The following is a 21,519-nucleotide window of genomic DNA, read 5'->3' on the forward strand; positions in this document are numbered from 1 at the left end:
TTTTTCTGCAAAGGGACAAATAATAATTTTAAGCTTTTCAGTCGTACAGTTTCTGTCACAACTACTAAATTGTGTAACCGTAATGCAAAAACAGCCATGGGCAATACATAAATGAATAGGCATGGTTCTGTTCCAATAAACCTTTATTTATGGACACTGAAATTTGAGTTTCATGTTATTTTCACATATCATGAAATACTATTCTTCTATAGTTTTTTTCTCCAACCATTTAAAGATATATTTTAAAAATACACTCAGTTAGTAGGTTATATACCAAAACAGATGGTAGGGTAGATTTAGCCCATGGGCTACAGTTCACCAAACTTTGGCCTAGTCTAATGAAGAAGATAAATGTAGAAACAGATTATTTCAGTATAATGTGATAAAGGCTAGAGTTCTATGGGAGCCAGAGAAAAGCCACCTAACTCAACCCAATGCGTCAAAGAAAGTATCCTAGAAACAACAACCCCAGAGCTTAGTCTTAAAGAATGTAAATATGAAGACATTAACGAAGGGAAGAAAGGGAAGTGTGTGCTCCAAGTATAGAGAGTTAATAGTCGTTGATAAACAACAGGAAATTCTTGGGAAATGGTATTGCTCTACCATACAACACAAGTTGAGGAGAGCGATATGAAGTTGCAGGTATGGGTAGGGATGAAGATATAAAATGTCCTATATACCATGAATCTGGGTAATGAAGGCCACTGACAAGTGTTCAGCAGGGGCTTGAGATAATTGAATCTGTATTTTAGATTTATCTCTGTGGTAAGACTTTAGCAGACAGATCTGAGAGCTGAGAGCTACTAAAGTAGTCCAGGGGAGAGATGTAGAGGGTTTGAACTAGGGTATTAACAGTGGAAAGAAGATAAATTCTGGAAGTGTCTATAAGGTAAAATCAACATGGCTTAGTGAAGGAGAGCAAGGAGTAAAAAATGACTCAGGTTTCTCACTTGGATGGCTAGGTAGATGAAATTACCAACAACTGCTGTTGGAAGAAGAGAGAGTTTTATAAACTAGATAATGAATTCAGATTTATTTACATTTCAATTTTCTGTTAGGTTCTCCTGTAGAGATTTTTACCAGGCTGCTGTACATATAAATTCTGGGGAGAGATTAGAACTAGAGATAGTCATAAGCATAAAGGTGGTAGTTAAAACCATGAAGGAATGTAGTAGCTTAGATTAAATGAGTAGAGTAAGGAGAGTCAGAGGCCATGGTGATTAAAAGGAGAATAATAGAGTAGGAGAAAATGATATTTAGGCTTTGATGATATTGAAGAGCAGCTGTAAAGAGAATGGGGTATGAGAAAGCTAGGAGAAGACATTGTCATCAGAGAGCTGAATTTAGTCTTTCTCAACTGATTAATGAGAATTAAGCCCTAATGCCTCAAGGCAGTAGTTCTCAAGCTATAAGCTTTTTACCTGGAAAGCTTGTTAAAACACATTGCTGGGCACAACCCCCAGAGTTTTGACTCAGGTCAATGATAGTACCCTATCATTTGCATTTTTAACAGTTCCTAAGTATGCTCACCAGTGAGACCCACAGCTCCAAAGGATTCATTGCATATAATGAATTAACTTCTCTCTTATGCATCTAGAATGCTCCCAGCTATGCAGCGTCCTTGGGAAAACTGAGATAATAGTCACTCAACTTATTTTCTTTGTTCTGTGATTCAGATAATGAATCTTGTCAGAGAAAGACTGGAAGGTGTCAGGGGTCCATGAGAGCAGGGAACATACCTACGTTATTTATGACTGAATCACCAAACTTAAGCATAGTTTGGATATTCAATAAATATTTATTGACTGAAAGGTTAGCAAGGTCCAAGGTACAGTTGAGGTAGTGAGCTGATGAAGGGTTTATCACTGAAGTTAAGATAAAGCACCCATAGGACTAAGTTTGTGATTTTCTACAAGGACAACGAAAATTTTGCTATGACAGCAGGAATTGAGGTAGAGAAGATGAAGGAGAAGCATGTGCCAAAGTATAAAACAGAGGTGGGAGAATGACATGGAGGCTGATAGATAACATTGGTAAGGAAATAAAAAAAATAAAAACTGTATGTTTGAATTTCAAAAGTGAAGGGATTTTGCATGAGGGTGGAGGAATAATGATTTGGAGGCTGTCAGTGTAGAACATGCCTAAACCAGGGCAAATGGACATACTATCCATTAAATTGTATCTTACTTTTTATTTTATCATTTAACACAATGCCCTAAGACTTTACCTATACTATCAAAAATTACTTGCACATATATTCTCTCTATAAAGTTCTGAAATTTTCATCATATATATCCCCTTTCTTTCATACACATTTCTTCTTAAGGTCATTCCTAAGAATTTTATGTGTTTGGTTGCTATTGTGAATGGATATATTTCTCCTTATAGCTCCTAATTGGTTATTGTAGTCTATTGTTAATTTTAAATTAAATTTGTGCTTCTCTGAACTGGTTGTAACACCTTACAATTTCCTTATGCATTAGTTAAATACAATCTTTAGTATATTTGTTTTATATCATTATAAGTTACTTTTTTAAAAAGTTATCTTTTAATACTTGTAAGTAATAGTCATTATCCAATATTATTAAAGTAAATTTGATAGAATTTCATTTATAGGTTTTGCATCTAAGTTCACAAACTGAGTATCCTTTTTTTTTTTTTTGTAGATAATTATTTTTTATTGAAGGGTAGTTGACACACAGTATTACATTACATTAGTTTCAGGTGTAAAACATAGTGATTCAACATTTATATACATGATAATTCTAGGTACCAGCTATCACCATACCAAGTTGTTACAATATTTTGACTATATTCCTTATGCTATACATTACATCCCGGTTAATTATTTATTTTACAATTGGAAGTGTGTATTTTTTTTTTTTGTGAGGGAATCTCTCATATTTATTGATCAAATGGTTGTTAACAACAATAAAATTCTGTATAGGGGAGTCAATGCTCAATGCACAATCATTAACCCACCCCAAGACTAATTTTCGTCACTCTCCAATCTTCTGAGGCATAACAAACAAGTTCTTACATGGAGAACAAATTCTTACATAATGAATAAGTTACATGGTGAACAGTACAAGGGCAGTCATTACAGAAACTTTCGGTTTTGCTCATGCATTATGAACTACAAACAGTCAGGTCAAATATGAATACTCATTTGATTTTTATACTTGATTTATATGTGAATACCACATTTTTCTTTTTATTATTATTATTTTTAATAAAATGCTGAAGTGGTAGGTAGATACAAGATAAAGGTAGAAAACATAGTTTAGTGTTGTAAGAGAGCAAATGTAGATGATCAGGTGTGTGCCTGTAGACTATGTGTTAATCCAAGCTAGACAAGGGCAATAAAACATCCACATATGCAGAAGATTTCTCTCAGAACAGGGGGGGTGAGGTTCTAAGCCTCACCTCTGTTGATCCCCAATTTCTCACCTGATGGCCCCCCTGCAACTGTGCCTGTCTTAGGTTGTTCCTCCCTTGAGGAATCTTACACGTCTCTGGCTAACCAGTCATCTTCTGGGGCCATACAGGGAAATGTAAAGTTGGTAAGTGAGAGAGAAGCCTTATTGTTGGAAATGGTTAGCTTTTTATTCCTTGGCATATTTATCCCCTGTAGCTTCTATGACCAGCATTTGTCTTGAGGTATCTTTACCACTTGGAAGAATTATGATACTCGGTAAATTTGATATGAGGCACGAATTCTATTTAAGGGTTGTAATAAGGAAGGAAGAAGAAAAGCTATAGAAGTAGCAGGCGGAAGAAAACATGGGAAGATTGATTATTTCTTTGACCTATCTTCTTGTAAGTAACTTCAGCATGTATAGGTTTTAAGCTACTACTTAAATTGCACACACACATTAACATAATAGGAGTATAGTTACATAATAAAAGCATACCTGTAATTACCAGCCATCTCCAGTGAAACCAAGAAAACCAGTTAGGCAACTTAGGCATTTGTGAAAACTTATCTATGATATGGTGGATATTGTCCAACTGAACTTGAACAGTCTGAGAGAAATCAGACAAATTAAAACAACCCATTCCTGGGGAATGTTCACATCCCTTATGTTCTTTTAACAGTAAATAGTCTGTAGTTGTAAGACTTTGGAGCGCTACAATTTGCACTTCTCCTAATTCTTGGTTGAGTTCCAACAGTATAGATCCAGTCAAATTTGTTGTTTTACTGTATGCACAGGCCAGCTTAGATATCTCCTTCTTCATTCCCATGGCAAGTCCAGGAATTGGTGGGATGAGTGCATCTACAGCTGTAGCACTGCGTGGATCTTTGTTGGGGTTTTTTGATGATCAACTTCTGGCATGAGTCTTCCAGAGAGTGCTGATGTTGGAAGTTCTTTTTCATATTGTATCTTAGTTCATTTTTGGGGTAGCCCAATTAGGCTTTGATCCTCTGAATAAACACAAACAGACCCTTTGCCTACACTTTTATATGCCCTTTATACCCCTTGTGTAGAACTCATAGGAGGTTACCACATAGGAACTGCTTTTTTTTTTTTTGGTATCAATAATCTACACTTACATGATGAATATTATGTTTACTAGGCTCTCCCCTATGCCAGGTCACCCCTATAAACCCCTTTACAGTCACTGTCCATCAGCATAGCAAAATGTTGTAGAATCACTACTTGCCTTCTCTGTGTTATACAGCCCTCCCTTTTCTCCCACCACCCCATGCATGCTAATCTTAATACCCCACTACTTCTCCACCCACTTGTCTATCCCAACCCATCGATCCTCCCCAGTCCCTTTCCCTTTGTACCTGTTAGTCCATTCTTGAGTTCTGTGATTCTGCTGCTGTTTTGTTCCTTCAGTTTTTCCTTTGTTCTTATATTCCACAGATAAGTGAAATCATTTGGTATTTCTCCTTCTCCGCTTGGCTTGTTTCACTGAGCATAATACCGTCCAGCTCCATCCATGTTGCTGCAAATGGTAGAATTTGCCCTTTTCTTATGGCTGAGTAGTATTCCATTGTGTATATGTACCACATCTTCTTTATCCATTCATCTATCGATGGACATTTAGGTTGCTTCCAATTCTTGGCTATTGTAAATAGTGCTGCAATAAACATAGGGGTGCATCTGTCTTTCTCAAACTTGATTGCTGCGTTCTTAGGGTAAATTCCTAGGAGTGCAATTCCTGGGTCAAATGGCAAGTCTGTTTTGAGCATTTTGATGTACCTCCATACTGCTTTCCACAATGGTTGAACTAACTTACATTCCCACCAGCAGTGTAGGAGGGTTCCCCTTTCTCCACAGCCTCACCAACATTTGTTGTTGTTTGTCTTTTGGATGGCAGCCATCCTTACTGGTGTGAGGTGATACCTCATTGTAGTTTTAATTTGCATTTCTCTGATAATTAGCGATGTGGAGCATCTTTTCATGTGTCTGTTGGCCATCTGTATTTCTTTTTTGGAGAAATGTCTGTTCAGTTCCTCTGCCCATTTTTTAATTGGGTTATTTGTTTTTTGTTTGTTGAGGCGTGTGAGCTCTTTATATATTCTGGACGTCAAGCCTTTATCAGATGTGTCATTTTCAAATATATTCTCCCATACTGTAGGGTTCCTTTTTGTTCTATTGATGGTGTCTTTTGCTGTACAGAAGCTTTTCAGCTTAATATAGTCCCATTTATTCATTTTTGCTATTGTTTTCCTTGCCCGGGGAGATATGTTCAAGAAGAGGTCACTCATGTTTATGTCTAAGAGGTTTTTGCCTATGTTTTCTTCCAAGAGTTTAATGGTTTCATAACTTACATTCAGGTCTTTGATCCATTTTGAGTTTACTTTTGTATATGGGGTTAGACGATGGTCCAGTTTCATTCTCCTACATGTAGCTGTCCAGTTTTGCCATCACCACCTGTTGAAGAGACTGTCATTTCGCCATTGTATGTCCATGGCTCCTTTATCAAATATTAATTGACCATATATGTCTGGGTTAATGTCTGGATTCTCTAGTCTGTTCCATTGGTCTGTGGCTCTGCTCTTGTGCCAGTACCAAATTGTCTTGATTACTATGGCTTTATAGTAGAGCTTGAAGTTGGGGAGTGAGATCCCCCCTACTTTATTCTTCTTTCTCAGGATTGCTTTGGCTATTCGGGGTCTTTGGTGTTTCCATATGAATTTTTGAATTATTTGTTCCAGTTCATTGAAGAATGTTGCTGGTAGTTTCATAGGGATTGCATCAAATCTGTATATTGCTTTGGGCAGGATGGCCATTTTGACGATATTAATTCTTCCTAGCCACGAGCATGGGATGAGTTTCCATCTGTTAGTGTCCCCTTTAATTTCTCTTCAAAGTGACTTGTAGTTTTCAGAGTATAAGTCTTTCACTTCTTTGGTTAGGTTTATTCCTAGGTATTTTATTTTTTTGATGCAATTGTGAATGGAGTTGTCTTCCTGATTTCTCTTTCTGTTGGTTCATTGTTAGTATATGGGAAAGCCACAGATTCCTGTGTGTTGGTTTTGTATCCTGCAAATTTGCTGTATTCCGATATCAGTTCTAGTAGTTTTGGGGTGGAGTCTTTAGGGTTTTTTATGTACAGTATCATGTCATCTGCAAATAGTGACAGTTGAACTTCTTCTTTACCAATCTCGACTCCTTGTATTTTCTTGTTTTGTCTGATTGCTGTGGCTAGGACCTCCAGTACTCTGTTAAATAACAGCGGGGAGAGTGGGCATCCGTGTCTAGTTCCCGATTGCAGAGGAAATCCATTCAGATTCTTGCTGTTCAATATAATGTTGGCTGTGGGTTTATCATAGATGGCCATTATTATGTTGAGGTACTTGCCCTCTATTCCCATTTTGCTGAGAGTTTTTATCATGAATGGATGTTGAACTTTGTCAAATGCTTTTTCAGCATCTATGGAGATGATCCTGTGGTTTTTGTCTTTCTTTTTGTTGATGTGGTGGATGATGTTGATGGACTTTCGAATGTTGTACCATCCTTGCATCCCTGGGATGAATCCCACTTGGTCATGGTGTACGATCCTTTTGATGTATTTTTGAATTCGGTGTGCTAATATTTTGTTGAGTATTTTTGCATCTACGTTCATCAGGGATATTGGTCTGTAGTTTTCTATTTTGGTGGGGTCTTTGCCTGGTTTTGGTATTAGGGTGATCTTAGCTTCATAGAATGAGTTTGGGAGTATTCCCTCCTCCTCTATTTTTTGGAAAACTTTAAGGAGAATGGGTATTATGTCTTCTCTGTATGTCTGATAAAATTCCGAGGTAAATCCATCTGGCCCGGGGGTTTTATTCTTTGGTAGTTTTTTTATTACTGCTTCAATTTCGTTGCTGGTAATTGGTCTGTTTAGATTTTCTGTTTCTTTCTGGGTCAGTCTTGGAAGGTTGTATTTTTCTAGGAAGTTGTCCATTTCTCCTAGGTTTCCCAGCTTGTTAGCATATAGGTTTTCATAGTATTCTCTAATAATTCTTTGTATGTCTGTGGGGTCCGTCGTGATTTTTCCTTTTTCGTTTCTGATACTGTTGATTTGTGTTGACTCTCTTTTCTTTTTAGTAAGTCTGGCTAGAGGCTTATCTATTTGTTTATTTTCTTGAAGAACCAACTCTTGCTTTCATTGATTTTTGCTATTGTTTTATTCTTCTCAATTTTATTTATTTCTTCTCTGATCTTTATTATGTCCCTCCTTCTGCTGACCTTAGGCCTCATTTGTTCTTCTTTTTCCAATTTCGATAATTGTGACATTAGACCATTCATTTGGGATTGTTCTTCCTTTTTTAAATATGCTTGGATTGCTATATACTTTCCTCTTAAGACTGCTTTTGCTGTGTCCCACAGAAGTTGGGTCTTAGTGTTGTTGTTGTCATTTGTTTCCATATATTGCTGGATCTCCATTTTGATTTGGTCATTGATCCATTGATTATTTAGGAGCGTGTTGTTAAGCCTCCATGTGTTTGTGAGCCTCTTTGCTTTCTTTGTACAGTTTATTTCTAGTTTTATGTCTTTGCGGTCTGAAAAGTTGGTTGGTAGGATTTCAAACTTTTGGAATTTTCTGAGGCTCTTTTTATGGTCTAGTATTTGGTCTATTCTGGAGAATGTTCCATGTGCACTTGAGAAGAATGTATATCCTGTTGCTTTTGGATGTAGAGTTCTATAGGTTTCTATTAAGTCCATCTGCTCTACTGTGTTGTTCAGTGCTTCCGTGTCCTTACTTATTTTCTGCCCGGTGGATCTATCCTTTGGGGTGAGTGGTGTGTTGAAGTCTCCTAGAATGAATGCATTGCAGTCTATTTCCCCCTTTAGTTCTGTTAGTATTTGTTTCACATATGCTGTTGCTCCTGTGTTGGGTGCATATATATTTAGAATGGTTATATCCTCTTGTTGGACTGAGCCATTTATCATTATGTAGTGTCCTTCTTTATCTCTTGTTACTTTCTTTGGTCTGAAGTCTATTTTCTCTGATATTAGTACTTTAACCCCTGCTTTCTTCTCGCTGTTGTTTGCTTGAAATATGTTTTTCCATCCCTTGACGTTTAGTCTGTACATGTCTTTGGGTTTGAGGTGAGTTTCTTGTAAGCAGCATACAGATGGGTCTTGCTTTTTTATCCATTCTGTTACTCTGTGTCTTTTGATTGGTGCATTCAGCCCATTAACATTTAGGGTGAATATTTAAAGATATGTACTTATTGCCATTGCAGCCTTTAAATTCGTGGTTACCAAAGGTTCAAGGTTAGCCTCTTTAGTATCTTACTGCCTAGTTTAGCTTGCTTATTGAGCTGTTATATACACTGTCTGGAGATTCTTTTCTTCTCTCCCTTCTTGTTCCTCCTACTCGATTCTTCATATGTTGGGTGTTTTGTGCTGTGCTCTTTCTAGGAGTGCTCCCATCTAGAGCAGTCCCTGTAAGAAGTTGGGTAGAGGTGGTTTGTGGGACTCAAATTCCCTCAGCTTTTGTTTGTCTGGGAATTGTTTAATCCCACCATCATATTTGAATGATAGTCGTGCTGGATACAGTATCCTTGGTTCAAGGCCCTTCTGTTTCATTGTATTAAATATATCATGCCATTCTCTTCTGGCCTGTAGGGTTTCTGTCGAGAAGTCTGATGTTAGCCTGATGGGTTTTCCTTTATAGGTGACCTTTTTCTCTCTAGCTGCCTTTAACACTCTTTCCTTGTCCTTGATCTTTGCCATTTTAATTATTATGTGTCTTGGTGTTGTCCTCCTTGGATCCTTTCTGTTGGGGGTTCTGTGTATTTCCGTGGTCTGTTCGATTATTTCCTCCCCCAGTTTGGGGAAGTTTTCAGCAATTATTTTTTCTAAGATACTTTCCATCTCTTTTCCTCTCTCTTCTTCTTCTGGAACCCCTGTAATATGGATATTGTTCCTTTTGGATTGGTCACACAGTTCTCTTAATATTGTTTCATTCCTGGAGATCCTTTTATCTCTCTCTATGTCAGCTTCTATGCGTGCCTGTTCTCTGGTTTCAATTCCATCAATGGCCTCTTGCATCCTATCCATTCTGCTTATAAACCCTTCCAGAGTTTGTTTCATTTCTGTGATCTCCTTTCTGGCATCTGTGATCTCCCTCCAGACTTCATCCCATTTCTCTTGCGTATTTCTCTGCATCTCTGTCAGCATGTTTATGATTCTTATTTTGAATTCTTTGTCAGGAAGACTGGTTAGGTCTGTCTCCTTCTCTGGTGTTGTCTCTGTGATATTTGTCTGCCTGTAGCTTTGCCTTTTCATGGTGATAGGAATCGTTTGCAGAGCTGGGAAGAGTGACGGCTGGAAGAACTTCCCTTCTTGTTGGTTTGTGGCCCTCCTCTCCTGGGAGAACAGCGACCTCTAGTGGCTTGTGCTGGCCAGCTGCGCGCAGACAGGGTTTCTGCTTCCTGCCCGGCTGCTATGGAGTTTATGTCCGCTGTTGCTGTGCGTGTGGCCTGGCTCGGGCAGCTGCTCTAAAGTGGTGGAGTCACATTGGAGGGGGAGCGGCTGGGAGGCTATTTATCTCTGTAAGGCACCTCCCTGCTCCCTGCAGCCCAGGGGTTAGGGTGCCCAGAGATCCCCAGATTCCCTACCTCTGGATTAAGTGTCCCGCCCTGCCCCTTTAAGACTTCCAAAAAGCACCCACCAAAACAAAACAACGACCACAAAAAAAAAAAAAATTTTTTAATTAAAAAAAAAAAAAAAAGGTGGCCGCTCGTTTTACTTTATTCTCTGGCGCGAGCCTCAGGCATCTGCTCACCGTTCTTGCTGCCCTGTTTCCCTAGTATCTAGGGCCCCCTGCGCACACACTGTGTCTGCACTCTGGCCTGGATGGCTGGGGCTGGGTGTTTGGCAGTCCTGGGCTCCGTCTCCCTCCCACTCTGCCTATTCTTCTCCTGCCAGGAGTTGGGGGGATGGGTGCTCAGCTCCTGCCAGGCCGAGACTTGTATCTTACCCCCTTTGTGGCACTGGGTTCTCTCAGGTGCGGATGTGGTCTGGATATTTTCCTGTGTCCTCTGGTCTTTTTTCTAGGAAGAGTTGTCTTTGTTATATTTTCATAGATATATGTGTTTTGGGGAGGAGATTTCCGCTGCTCTACTCACGCCACCATCTTTCCTACGTCCTCCTGAGTATTCTTTTTGGAGGAGTAAATTCTTTTATGTCAAATGTTACGAGCAGAGTGATGCTTTCTTCAAAAATAACCTGAATAACTGCAAGATTTTCAATTAACTTGACTATTCCTAGAAAGTTTGAAGGAACTCACAAATTGAAACATCTGGCCTAAAGTATTTCTGGAAGTTTCTCTTTAATAATTGTTTTCAATGCTTCTACAGTTTACAGATCCATTTAGTTTTTAACTTCTCAGTAATGCTTAGCATTTAACATTTTGTTAATTATTTTAAATTTCTCTGAGCTTTTCAAATTTATTAAGATACAATTATAGCAGTATCCTATAATTAAGAAACCTTCTTTGTATTTGTTTTATATTCCATTTATCACATATATTTTATTTATAATTCATCTTTGTTTTCTTGATTAAATTTGCTAGAGGCTCATATACTTAATTCATCCCCCCATACAAAACCTATCCCTTGGCTTTATATTACATTGGATTCTTAGTCATGTAATTTCATTCCTCATTTTCAATAATGAAATATTTAAGGTTACAACTTTATTTCTGAATATTGGTTTCAAAATTTTGGTAAGTCGTGATATCATTTTTGTTATTTTTTTTAGTCTGCTAGTGTTTCTTTGGGATAATACTTGCATATAAATGTGTTCTGAAATAGTCAAGCAGTTGAAGACATTGGTTTAAATTTGTTTTAAAATTTGTAGAAGTTTTACATTATCACCATAGAACAGGGCAAGTATGATTTCTACTTGTAAAAGTTTGCAAAGCTTTTCTTCGTGACATACCATAAATTTTTTAAAGTTCTCTGAATATTTGAAAATATTCACTGTCTATAACATACATTTTTTGATATTTATTAGTTTTGATGATCATGTTTTTCAAATAGTCTAAGCTTTATATATATATATATATATATATATATATATATATATATATGGTCTACTATAACTGTCATAGTTAAATTACATGAAAGTTTCCCATATAGGAATTTCTATAACTTTTCTGCTTTTATTGCAAGCAGTTTTTTCTTTACATATTTGGATGCCATTTTTTAAATAAAAAATTGTTTCACATTATTAAACCTACCGGGTCTAGATTGGAACTCATTTTAACGTGAACAGACGATCTTACTATTGTTTGGGAGCTTTGTAAGTGTTGGCAGCTAGTTTCAACATGTGGCTTATTAGAAGGAATGGAATGTTGGGATTTACAGGGTACTCTGAGAGAGAGCTCTCCTGGGGAAACTGCTTTGCCAGAAAGACAATACTTTGATAATAAAAATATAAACTTGTTCTAACACCTTCCTTCATGACAATAATTAAAAAAATTGTTTCAGTTCATGAATATGATATCCTCAAAATAGTTTATATCTTCTATCAATATAAAATGAATCTTTTGGTGTCAACATGATTGTAAGATTATTGTTCCAGTTTATTTTTCTTCAAATAGGTAAGTGACATGATCAGATGTCTTATTTGGAGAACAAATTGACTGAAAGGGGGTGAGAGCAAAAGGTGAGAAGCCAGTGAGAAGTCTCTTACAATAATACAGGTAAGATATCATGAGTGCTTGTATTAAGACAAAGGTTCCTGAGATGTTTTTAGCAAATAGAATCATTCAGACTTGGAATTACTTGGATTGGAGGGAGTTGGGGCAAGCAAGAAAGTTGAAAGTAACACCTAGATTTCTGACTTAGTTGACCATTATCTAAAAGGCAATATAGGAGGAAGAGCTGGGCTAGCTTTTCAATGTAGGCCATTTTCTAAAGTTCCTTCTGTTTATATTTTATAGTCATCTCAAAGGGCTGAAGCTTAGACCTAAAGCTCAGTGTTGAATTTTTGTCAGTTGATTGTTTAGTCAAACCAATCTTTCTATTAAACACTAGGTTAAATACTACATTTTATCAGAGACATCACATTTATTTTATGTGCTAAGAGCTCTTTCATAAATTTGAGGAATAATATAGACTAAGAAAGAGGGAATAAATGTTCTATACCATCCCCAGGGTAGTCCAAAGTGAGTGTTAGGTTTTCCACAAGAGGGGAGCATCACCCAATAAATTATGTCATTGACAGCCTCCTCCAATAGGGGCTGAGAGGGGAAGGTTGAAGGGTAAACGATGTAGGTTCAAGGAAGCCACAGGACTTGCAACACCATGAAAAGCAAAGGGCTCTAGTATCTCCAAGGCCATAATTTTAGCCACTCATAAGTGACTGGTAACAGCAGATGTTGCTACAGCAGGGAGAAAGAGCATAGAGCTCTCACCAAGGGAGGATGACTGGGTAATATACCTGAAACCCTGGTTTATGACTGGCTCAGAAGCCAGCAGGGATAGTGTCTATATTCCCTCCAAGTGTTACTTTCTCTGTATAACCAGTATTTCACAGGGACCTTTATTTCATGTTCAGATATCTGTCACCCCTAATGGTTTCCCTGTAAATCATGTTAGCCGAATGTTGGGCTTTAAAGCACACTATAATTCTGAATTCTCCTTTTTAAATAATGTTTGCTATTCTGATTATGCTCCTTTAATATCCTAGGGAAAGGAATAGGACTGAAATTCATTGAGAACCCATTATGTGAAAGGCATTTTACATAAACTGCCTCATTTAATTACCACAATAGTACCATTATGTAGGAAGTATTGTTTCCCATGTAACAGAACTAAGAAGTAGCATACATGGGTCTGACTCCAAAACAAAAACTCTTCCCAATTCACCAAGCTACCCCTCTGAGAAGCCTTATTTAAAACCTAAATCATGACTGAGTCAGTGACAATGTGTCTATTATATAAGGCATTACTTAACATGTCACCTCCTACCCAGGGACATGGCAGGCATAGCTTAATCTTAGATACCAGAAGGTAATATAATAAATCCATGGTATCCTATACAGCTTCATCCTTACTAACTCAAATCCCTTTTCCCCTAAATATTCTCCTCAGGATAAATCATTTGGATGCAGAGCATGAGAACAATGGGAAAATTAAAGATGGCTTCTGTGTTTCTGGCTTGGTTGACTGAGGACATGGTGGTCCTAGTCACTGAGATAAGAAGCTTGGAAGGAGAAGAAGATGATGCGTTAGATTTTCAGCATGTTGTGCTTGAAATTATTCTGAGATATATAAGTATAAACATCCTGTAGGAAATTGGCTATATGGATCTGGGCACAAGAGATACAGTCATCCAGATGTAGATGGTAACTGAAGCTGTGGAGCTGGGTAGATTTTCCATGGTATATTAATGAAGTTAGAAAAGGTGGAGCTAGATGAAACACTCATATTTAAGGGGTGGTCTGAGGAAAAGCAGGTAGTAAAGGAGCCTGGTTTTAGAAAATGAACAGAGAGATAGGAAAAGAACAAAGAAATGGGGTATATTAAAAGCAAGAGAGTTTCACAAAGGAGGGTATGATCCAGAACAATGTCAAATGCCAGATACAAGTCATATATGATGAAAACTGAAAATAATCCATTAACCCTGACAATTAGGAGGTAATATGTAGCTTTAGACACAGTAGTTTCCTTTGAGTCCTGTGCATCAAATTCAGACTGCAGTGGGTAGAAAGCTAAATGGTAAGTGAAGAAGTAGAGACAGCGAGCATAAACTCTCTTTTTAAGAGACTGAGTACAAACAAAAGGAAGAAGATGGAGCAGCAGCAGAAGGGGAAATATGAATGCAGGAATATGCTTAGAAAGTATTTTTTAACAAAAATAATTAAGATGGAGAAGCTTAGGCATGTGTATAAGATAAATGAAACCAATAGAAAGGGAGAAGTCTTAGCTGCAGTAGTACAGGGCAAAGGGAAGTCACAAAATGAAACAGAAGCCATACGGAAAACTCACCAATGGCAATGTTTGGTGGCAGCAGAATGACTATGCCTAAGTATGTACTTACCTTCCTTTTGAGTATGCCACTCAACTCACCTGGAACACCTTTCTCCTCCTGATGATTTATTTACAAATACTACTCAGCGTTGAACTTACATTCTACCTCCTGTATGAAGACCTACCCTATCAAACTCTTGTTTACTTATTTATTTATTTATTATTTTGGTATCATTAATCTACAATTACATGAGAAGCATTATGTTTACTAGACCCCCCATCAACAAGTCTCCCCCACATACCCCATTACAGTCACTGCCCATCAGCATAGTAAGATGCTATAGAATCACTACTTGTCTTCTCTGTGATGTACAACCTTCCCCGTGTCCCTGCCCCTACATTATGCAGGCTAATCATAATGCCCCTTTTTCCCCTTATCCCTCCTGTCCCACCCATCCACCCAACTTCCTTTCCCTTTGGTAACTGGTAGTCCATTCTTGACTTCTGTGAGTCTGCTGCTGTTTTGTTCCTTCAGTTTTTTCTTTGTTCTTATATTCCACAAATGAGTGAAATCATTTGATACTTGTCCTTTTCCGCCTGCCTTCTTTCACTGAGCATAATACCTCTAGCTCCATCCATGTTGTTGCAAATGGTAGGATTTGTTTTCTCCTTATGGCTGAATAACATTCCATTGGGAATATGTACCACATCTTTATCCACTCATCTACTGATGGACACTTAGGTTGCTTCCATTTCTTGGCTATTGTAAACAGTGCTGTGATAAACATAGGGGTACATATGTCTTTATCAAACTGGGCTCCTGCACTCTTAGAGTAAATTCCTAGGAGTGGAATTCCTGGGTCAAATGGTATTTCTATTTTGAGTTTTGTGAGGAACCTTCATACTGCTTTCCACAATGGTTGAACTAATTTACACTCCCACCAACAGTGTAGGAGGGTTCCCATTTCTACACACCTTGCCAGCATTTGTCGTTGCTTGTCTTTTGGATGGTGGCCATCCAAATTGGTGTGAGGTGATATCTCATTGTGGTTTTAATTTGTATTTCTCTGATGATTAGCGATGTGGAGCATCTTTTCATGTGCCTGTTGGCCATCTGAATTTCTTCTATGGAGAAGTGTCTGTTCAGCTCCACTACCCATTTTCTAATTGGATTATTTGCTTTTTGTTTGTTGAGGTGCATGAGCCTTATATGTATTTTGGATGTTAACCCTTTATCAGACATGTCATTTATGAATATATACTCCCATACTGTAGGATGCCTTTTTGTTCTACTGATGGTGTTCTTTGCTGTACAGAAGCTTTTCGGCTTCATATAGTCCCACTTGTTCATTTATGCTTTTGTTTCCCTTGCCTGGAGAGATATGTTCATGAAGAAGTTTTTCATGTTTATGTCCAAGAGATTTTTGCCTGTGTATTTTTCTAAGAGTTTTATGGGTTCATGGCTTACATTCAGGTCTTTGGTCCATTTCAAATTTACTTTTGTGTATAGGGTTAGACAATGATCCAGTTTCATTCTCTTACATGTAGCTGTCCAGTTTTGCCAACACCAGCTGTTGAAGAGGCTGTCACATTTCCCCATTGTATGTCCATGGCTCCTTCATCATATATTAATTGACCATATATGTATGGGTTAATGTCTAGAGACTCTATTCTCTTCCACTGGTCTGTGGGTCTGTTCTTGTGCCAGTACCAAATTGTCCTAATTTCTGTGGCTCTGCAGTAGAGCTTGAAGTTGGGGAGCAAGATCCCTCCCTACTTTAGTGTTCCTTCTCAGGATTGCTTTAGCTATTCGGGGTCTTTGGTGGTTCCATATGAATTTTAGAACTATTTGTTCCAGGTGGTTGTAGAATGCTGTTGGTATTTTGATAGGGATTGAATTGAAGCTATAGATTGCTTTAGGCAGGATGGCCATTTGGACAATATTAATTCTTCCTATGGAAGAGCATGGGATGAATTTCCATTTATTAGTGTCCTCTTTAATTTCTCCTAAGAGTGTCTTATAGTTTTCAGAGTATAGGTCTTTCACTTCCTTTGTTAGGTTCATTCTGAGGTACTTTATTCTTTTCAATGCAATTTTGAATGGAATTGTTCTCCTGATTTCTCTTTCTGCTAGTTCATCATTAGTGTATAGAAAATCCACAGATTTCTGTGTATTAATTTTGTATCCTGCAACTTTGCTAAATTCAGATATTAATTCTAGTAGTTTTGGAGTGGAGTCTTTAGGGTTTTTTATGTACAATATCATGTCATCTGCAAATAGTGACATTTTGACTTCCTCTTTACCAATCTGGATGCCTTGTATTTCTTTGTTTTGTCTGATTGCTGTGGCTAGGACCACCAGTACCATGTTGAATAAAAGTGGGAAGAGTGGGCATCCTTTTCTTGTTCCCGACCTTAGGTGAAAATCTTTCAGCTTCTCACTGTTAAGTATGATGTTGGCTGTGGGTTTGTCATATATGACCTTTATTATAGAGTTCTTACCCTATACACCCATTTTGTTGAGACTTTTTATCAAGAATGGATGCTGAATTTTGTCAAATGTTTTTTCAGTGTCTATGGAGATTATCATGTGATTTTTGTCCTTCTTTTTGTTGATGTGGTGGATGATGTTGGTGGATTTTCAAATGTTGTACCATCCTTGCATCCCTGACATGAATCCTACTTGATCATTGTGTATGGTCCTCTTGGTGTATTTTTGAATTTGGTTTGCTAATATTTTGTTGAGTATTTTTGCATCTATGTTCATCAGGGATATTGGTCTGTAATTTTCTTTTTATGTCAGGTCTTTGCCTGGTTTGGGTATTAGAGTGATGCTGGCTTCATAGAATGAGTTTGGAAGTATTCCCTCCTCTTCTATTTTTTTGGAAAACTTTAAGGACAGTGGGTATTATGCCTTCTTTCTATGTCTGATAGAATTCAGCGTTGAATCCATCTGGCTTGGGTTTTGATTCTTGGGTAGTTTTTTGAATAGCGATTCAATTTTGTTGCTGGTAATTGGTCTGTTTAGATTTTCTGTTTCTTCCTTGGTCAGTCTTCAAAGCTTGTATTTTTCTAGAAACTGTTCCATTTCTTCTAGGTTATCTATCTTTTTAGTATATAGATTTTCAAAGTATTCTCTAATAATATTTTGTATTTCTGTGGTGTCTGTCATGATTTTTCCTTTCTCATTTCTGATTCTGTTGATGCGTGTAGATTCTCTTCATCTCTTAGTAAGTCTGGCTAGGTGTTTATCTCTTTATTTTCTCAAAGAAGCAGCTCTTGGGTTCATTGATTTTTCTATTGTTTTATTCTCCTCTATTTTTTTATTTCTTCTCTGATCTTTATTATGTCCCTCCTTCTGCTGACTTTGGGCCTCATTTGTTCTTTTTTCCAGTTTCAATAATTGTGACTTTAGACTATTCATTTGGGATTCTTCTTCCTTCTTTAAATAGGCCTGGATTGCTATATACTTTCCTCTTAGAACTGCCTTCGCTGCATCCCACAGAAGTTGGGGCTTTGTGCTGTTGTCATCATTTGTCTCCATATATTGCTTGATCTCTGTTTTAATTTGGTCATTGATCCATTGATTATTTAGGAGCACATTGTTAAGCCTCCATGTATTTGTGAGCCTTTTGGTTTTCTTTACACAATTTATTTCTAGTTCTATACCTTTGTGATCCGAGAACTTAGATGGTAGAATTTCAATCTTTAAAAATTTACTGACCCTCTTTTTGTGGCCTAGTATGTGGTCTATTCTGGAGAATGTTCCATGTGCACTTGAGGAGAATGTGTACCCTGCTGCTTTTGGGTGTATAGTTCTGTAGATGTCTGTTAGGTCCATCTGTTCTAGTGTTTTGTTCAGTATCTCTGTGTCATTACTTATTTTATGTCTGGTGGATCTGTCCTTAGGGGTGAGTGGTGTGTTGAAGTCTCCTAAAATGAATGCATTGAATTCTATTTCCTCCTTTAATTCTGTTAGTATTTGTTTCCCATATGTCGGTGCTCCTGTGTTGGGTGCACAGATATTTGTAATGGTTATAACCTTATTTTGGACTGACCCCTTTGTCATTATGCAATGTCCTTTGTTATCTCTTGTTACTTTCTTTGTTTTGAAGTCTGTTTTGTCTGATACAAGTACTGCAATGCCTGCTTCTTTCTCCCTATTGTTTACATGAAATGTCTTTTTCTATCCCTTCACTTTTAGTCTTTGTATGTCTTTGGGTTTGGGGTGAGTCTCTTGTAAGCAGTGTATAGATGGGTCTTGCTTTTTTATCCATTCTATTACTCTGTGTCTTTTGATTGGCGCATTCAATCCATTTACATTTAGGGTGATTATCAATAGATATGTACTTCTTGCCATTGCAGGCTTTGGGGTCATGGTTATCAAAGGTTTAAGGGTAGCTTCTTTACTATCTAACCATCTAACTTTAACTCACTTATTACACTATTATAAACACAGTCTTATGATTCTTTATTTCTCTCCCTTCTTATTCTTCCTCCTCCACTCTTTATATGTTATGTGTTTTATTATGTACTCTTTTGTGTTTCCTTTGACTGCTTTTGTGGGTAGTTGATTTTATTTTTTCCTTTTAGTTAGTATTTGATTGGTCTGCTTTCTTTGGTGTGATTTCATTTTCTCAGGTGACATCTATTTAGCCTTAGGAGTGCTTCCATCTAGAGCAGTCCCTTTAAAATATCCTGTAGAGGTGGTTTGTGGGAGGCAAATTCCCTCAACTTTTGCTTATCTTTAAATTTTTTAATCCCTCCTTCAAATTTAAATGATAATCTTGCTGGATACCATATGCTTGGTTCAAGGTCCTTCTGTTCCATTGCATTAAATTCATCATGCCATTCTCTTCTGGCCTGTAAGGTTTCTGTTGAGAAGTCTGATGATAGCCTCATTGGATTTCCTTTGTAGGTGATCTTTTTTCTGACTCTGGCTACCTTTAATACCCTGTCCTTTTCTTTGATCTTTGCCATTTTAATTATTATATGCCTTGGCATTGTCCTCCTTGGGTCCCTTGTGTTGGGAGATCTGTGGGCTTCCATGGTCTGAGAGACTATTTCCTTCCCCAGCTTAGGGAAGTTTTCAGCAATTATTTCTTCAAAGTCACTTTTTAACCCTTTTTCTCTCTTTTCTTCTTCTGGTTCCCCTATAATGTGGATATTATTCTGTTTGGATTGGTCACACAGTTCTCTTAATATTTTTTCATTCCTAGCAATCCTTTTTTCTCTTTCTGCCTCAGCTTCTCTGTATTCCTGTTCTCTGATTTCTATTCCATTAACAGTCTCTTGCACCTCATCTGGTCTGCTCTTAAGTCCTTCTTTTGATTGTTTCATTTATGTTATCTCCCTCCAGACTTCATCCCTTGGCTCTTGTATATTTCTCTGCAGGTCCATCAGCACAGTTATAACTTTTGTTTTGAATTCTTTTTTAGGAAGATTTGTTAATCTATCTTGTCAGGCCCTCTTGGGCATTTTTTAAGTTATTTTGGAGTGGACCCTGTTCCTCTGCCTTTTCATGGTGATAGAAGTGATTGCTGGCAGGTTGCAAATGTGTCAGCTGGGAGAACAAAGTCCCTTCCTGCTTGCTGGTCATCTTGCCCTTCTCCATTGCCTGTGCTGGTTACCCACACACAAGGAGCAGTCTCTGCATTAATCCCCTGTGCTGCAGTGGGCTGGGTGGCTCTCAGGATAGTCTAGGGTACTGCCAGAGGTTGCAGATGCAACATGTGTGCTCTCCTGTGAGAATGGCACCCCTTTGTGCCTTCCGGAGCTTGCGCTGGCTTTTTCTGCCTATGCAGGGCATCTGTGCATAGGCAGCAGCCTCTGGGTCTCGCCCAGTTAGCTGCGCACTGGTAGAAGACTCTGTGTGGTTGCTGTGGGTAGGGCTGCTCCCTGGCTGCTCCATAGCAGTGGCAATTCAGCCAGTTTGCTTGCAGCACTGGCAGTGGGGAATGAATAGCAGGCTGATTATTGCTATGAGGGGCTTCAGAGCTGCATTGCCACAGAGGAGTTAGGGCGCCTGATTTCCTTAAGATTCCCAGTCTGCTGGGCTGAGTGTACTGGGGCGATTTCATCCAGCTGTTAAACCCTTGCCCTTTTATGACTTGTAGAGCTCCCACTTTTCTTTTATCCCAGGGGAGCCGGCTGTGGAGACCCGCTCATAGTCTCTGTCTCAGATTTTACTTTTCCATTTCTCTAATATCCCATACACCATGTGATGTGTGTTAGTGCTCCCGGTGCAAATTACTAGGTCTGGTTATTTAGCAGTCCTGTGCTTCCACTCCCTCCCCACTCTGACTCCTTTCCTCCTGCTGGTGAGCTGGGGGGACTGCTCAGGTTCCGCTGGGTCACAGCTTTGTATCTTACCCTTTTCGCAAGATGCTCAGTTCTCACAGATGTGGATGTAGCTTGGCTGTTGTACTGTATCTTCTGGTCTCTCTTTTAGGAATAGTTTTATTTGCTGTATTTTCAAACACATATATTGTTTTAGGAGGAGATTTCTGCCGCCCTACTCACACTGCCATTTTGAGCACCTCCTATCCCTATCAATCTCTTCTGATGTAGTCTCTCTTTCTCTTGAACACGAACAGCCATTTCTGTCTGAATGATCCATTTCAAAATCACCCTTCACCCTGTGAAATCTCCTTTATTTTTTTTCTTAAAAAATGTATTGTTAACTAATTTGCCACATGTGTACCTTTTCTCCCTTGTTAGACTATACACTCTTCAAAGACAAAGTTTTTATCAGAGTTTCTCACAACTTCCAGAATGCCTACCATGGCTGGTAGTAGGATCTCTTTAAATCTATGTAGTGGATCAGTGGCAGCCAATGAGGAAACAGAAAGTAGGCAGAAGGAGACTGAAAAACTCTGGGTTAGGTAGGCCCTTGGTGTGTATGGAGTCATTTAGTTCTCTCAATACCAAATAAGGAGACTGAGTCTTGCAGAAAAAAATTAATTTACCCAAGGTGACACCAGTAGTATGTAGCAGTGCCAGGATTTGAAACAAAGGCCTTTCCTCCTGTGTCATTCTGCTTCAGTTGTCTGTAAGATTCAGTTCATGTGAAACACCACTTTCCATGA

General features: G+C 38.2%; 1 protein-coding gene across 2 annotated transcripts in view; it reads right to left on the reverse strand.

The window, feature by feature from the left end:
• The window catches only part of SHROOM4 (shroom family member 4), a 290,444-nt gene that overhangs the window by 112,191 nt on the left and 156,734 nt on the right, over positions 1–21,519 (reverse strand). The gene's annotated exons all lie outside the window — the stretch shown is intronic.

The sequence above is a fragment of the Manis pentadactyla genome, chromosome X, assembly GCF_030020395.1.
Source record: "Manis pentadactyla isolate mManPen7 chromosome X, mManPen7.hap1, whole genome shotgun sequence".
NCBI lineage: Eukaryota > Metazoa > Chordata > Mammalia > Pholidota > Manidae > Manis > Manis pentadactyla.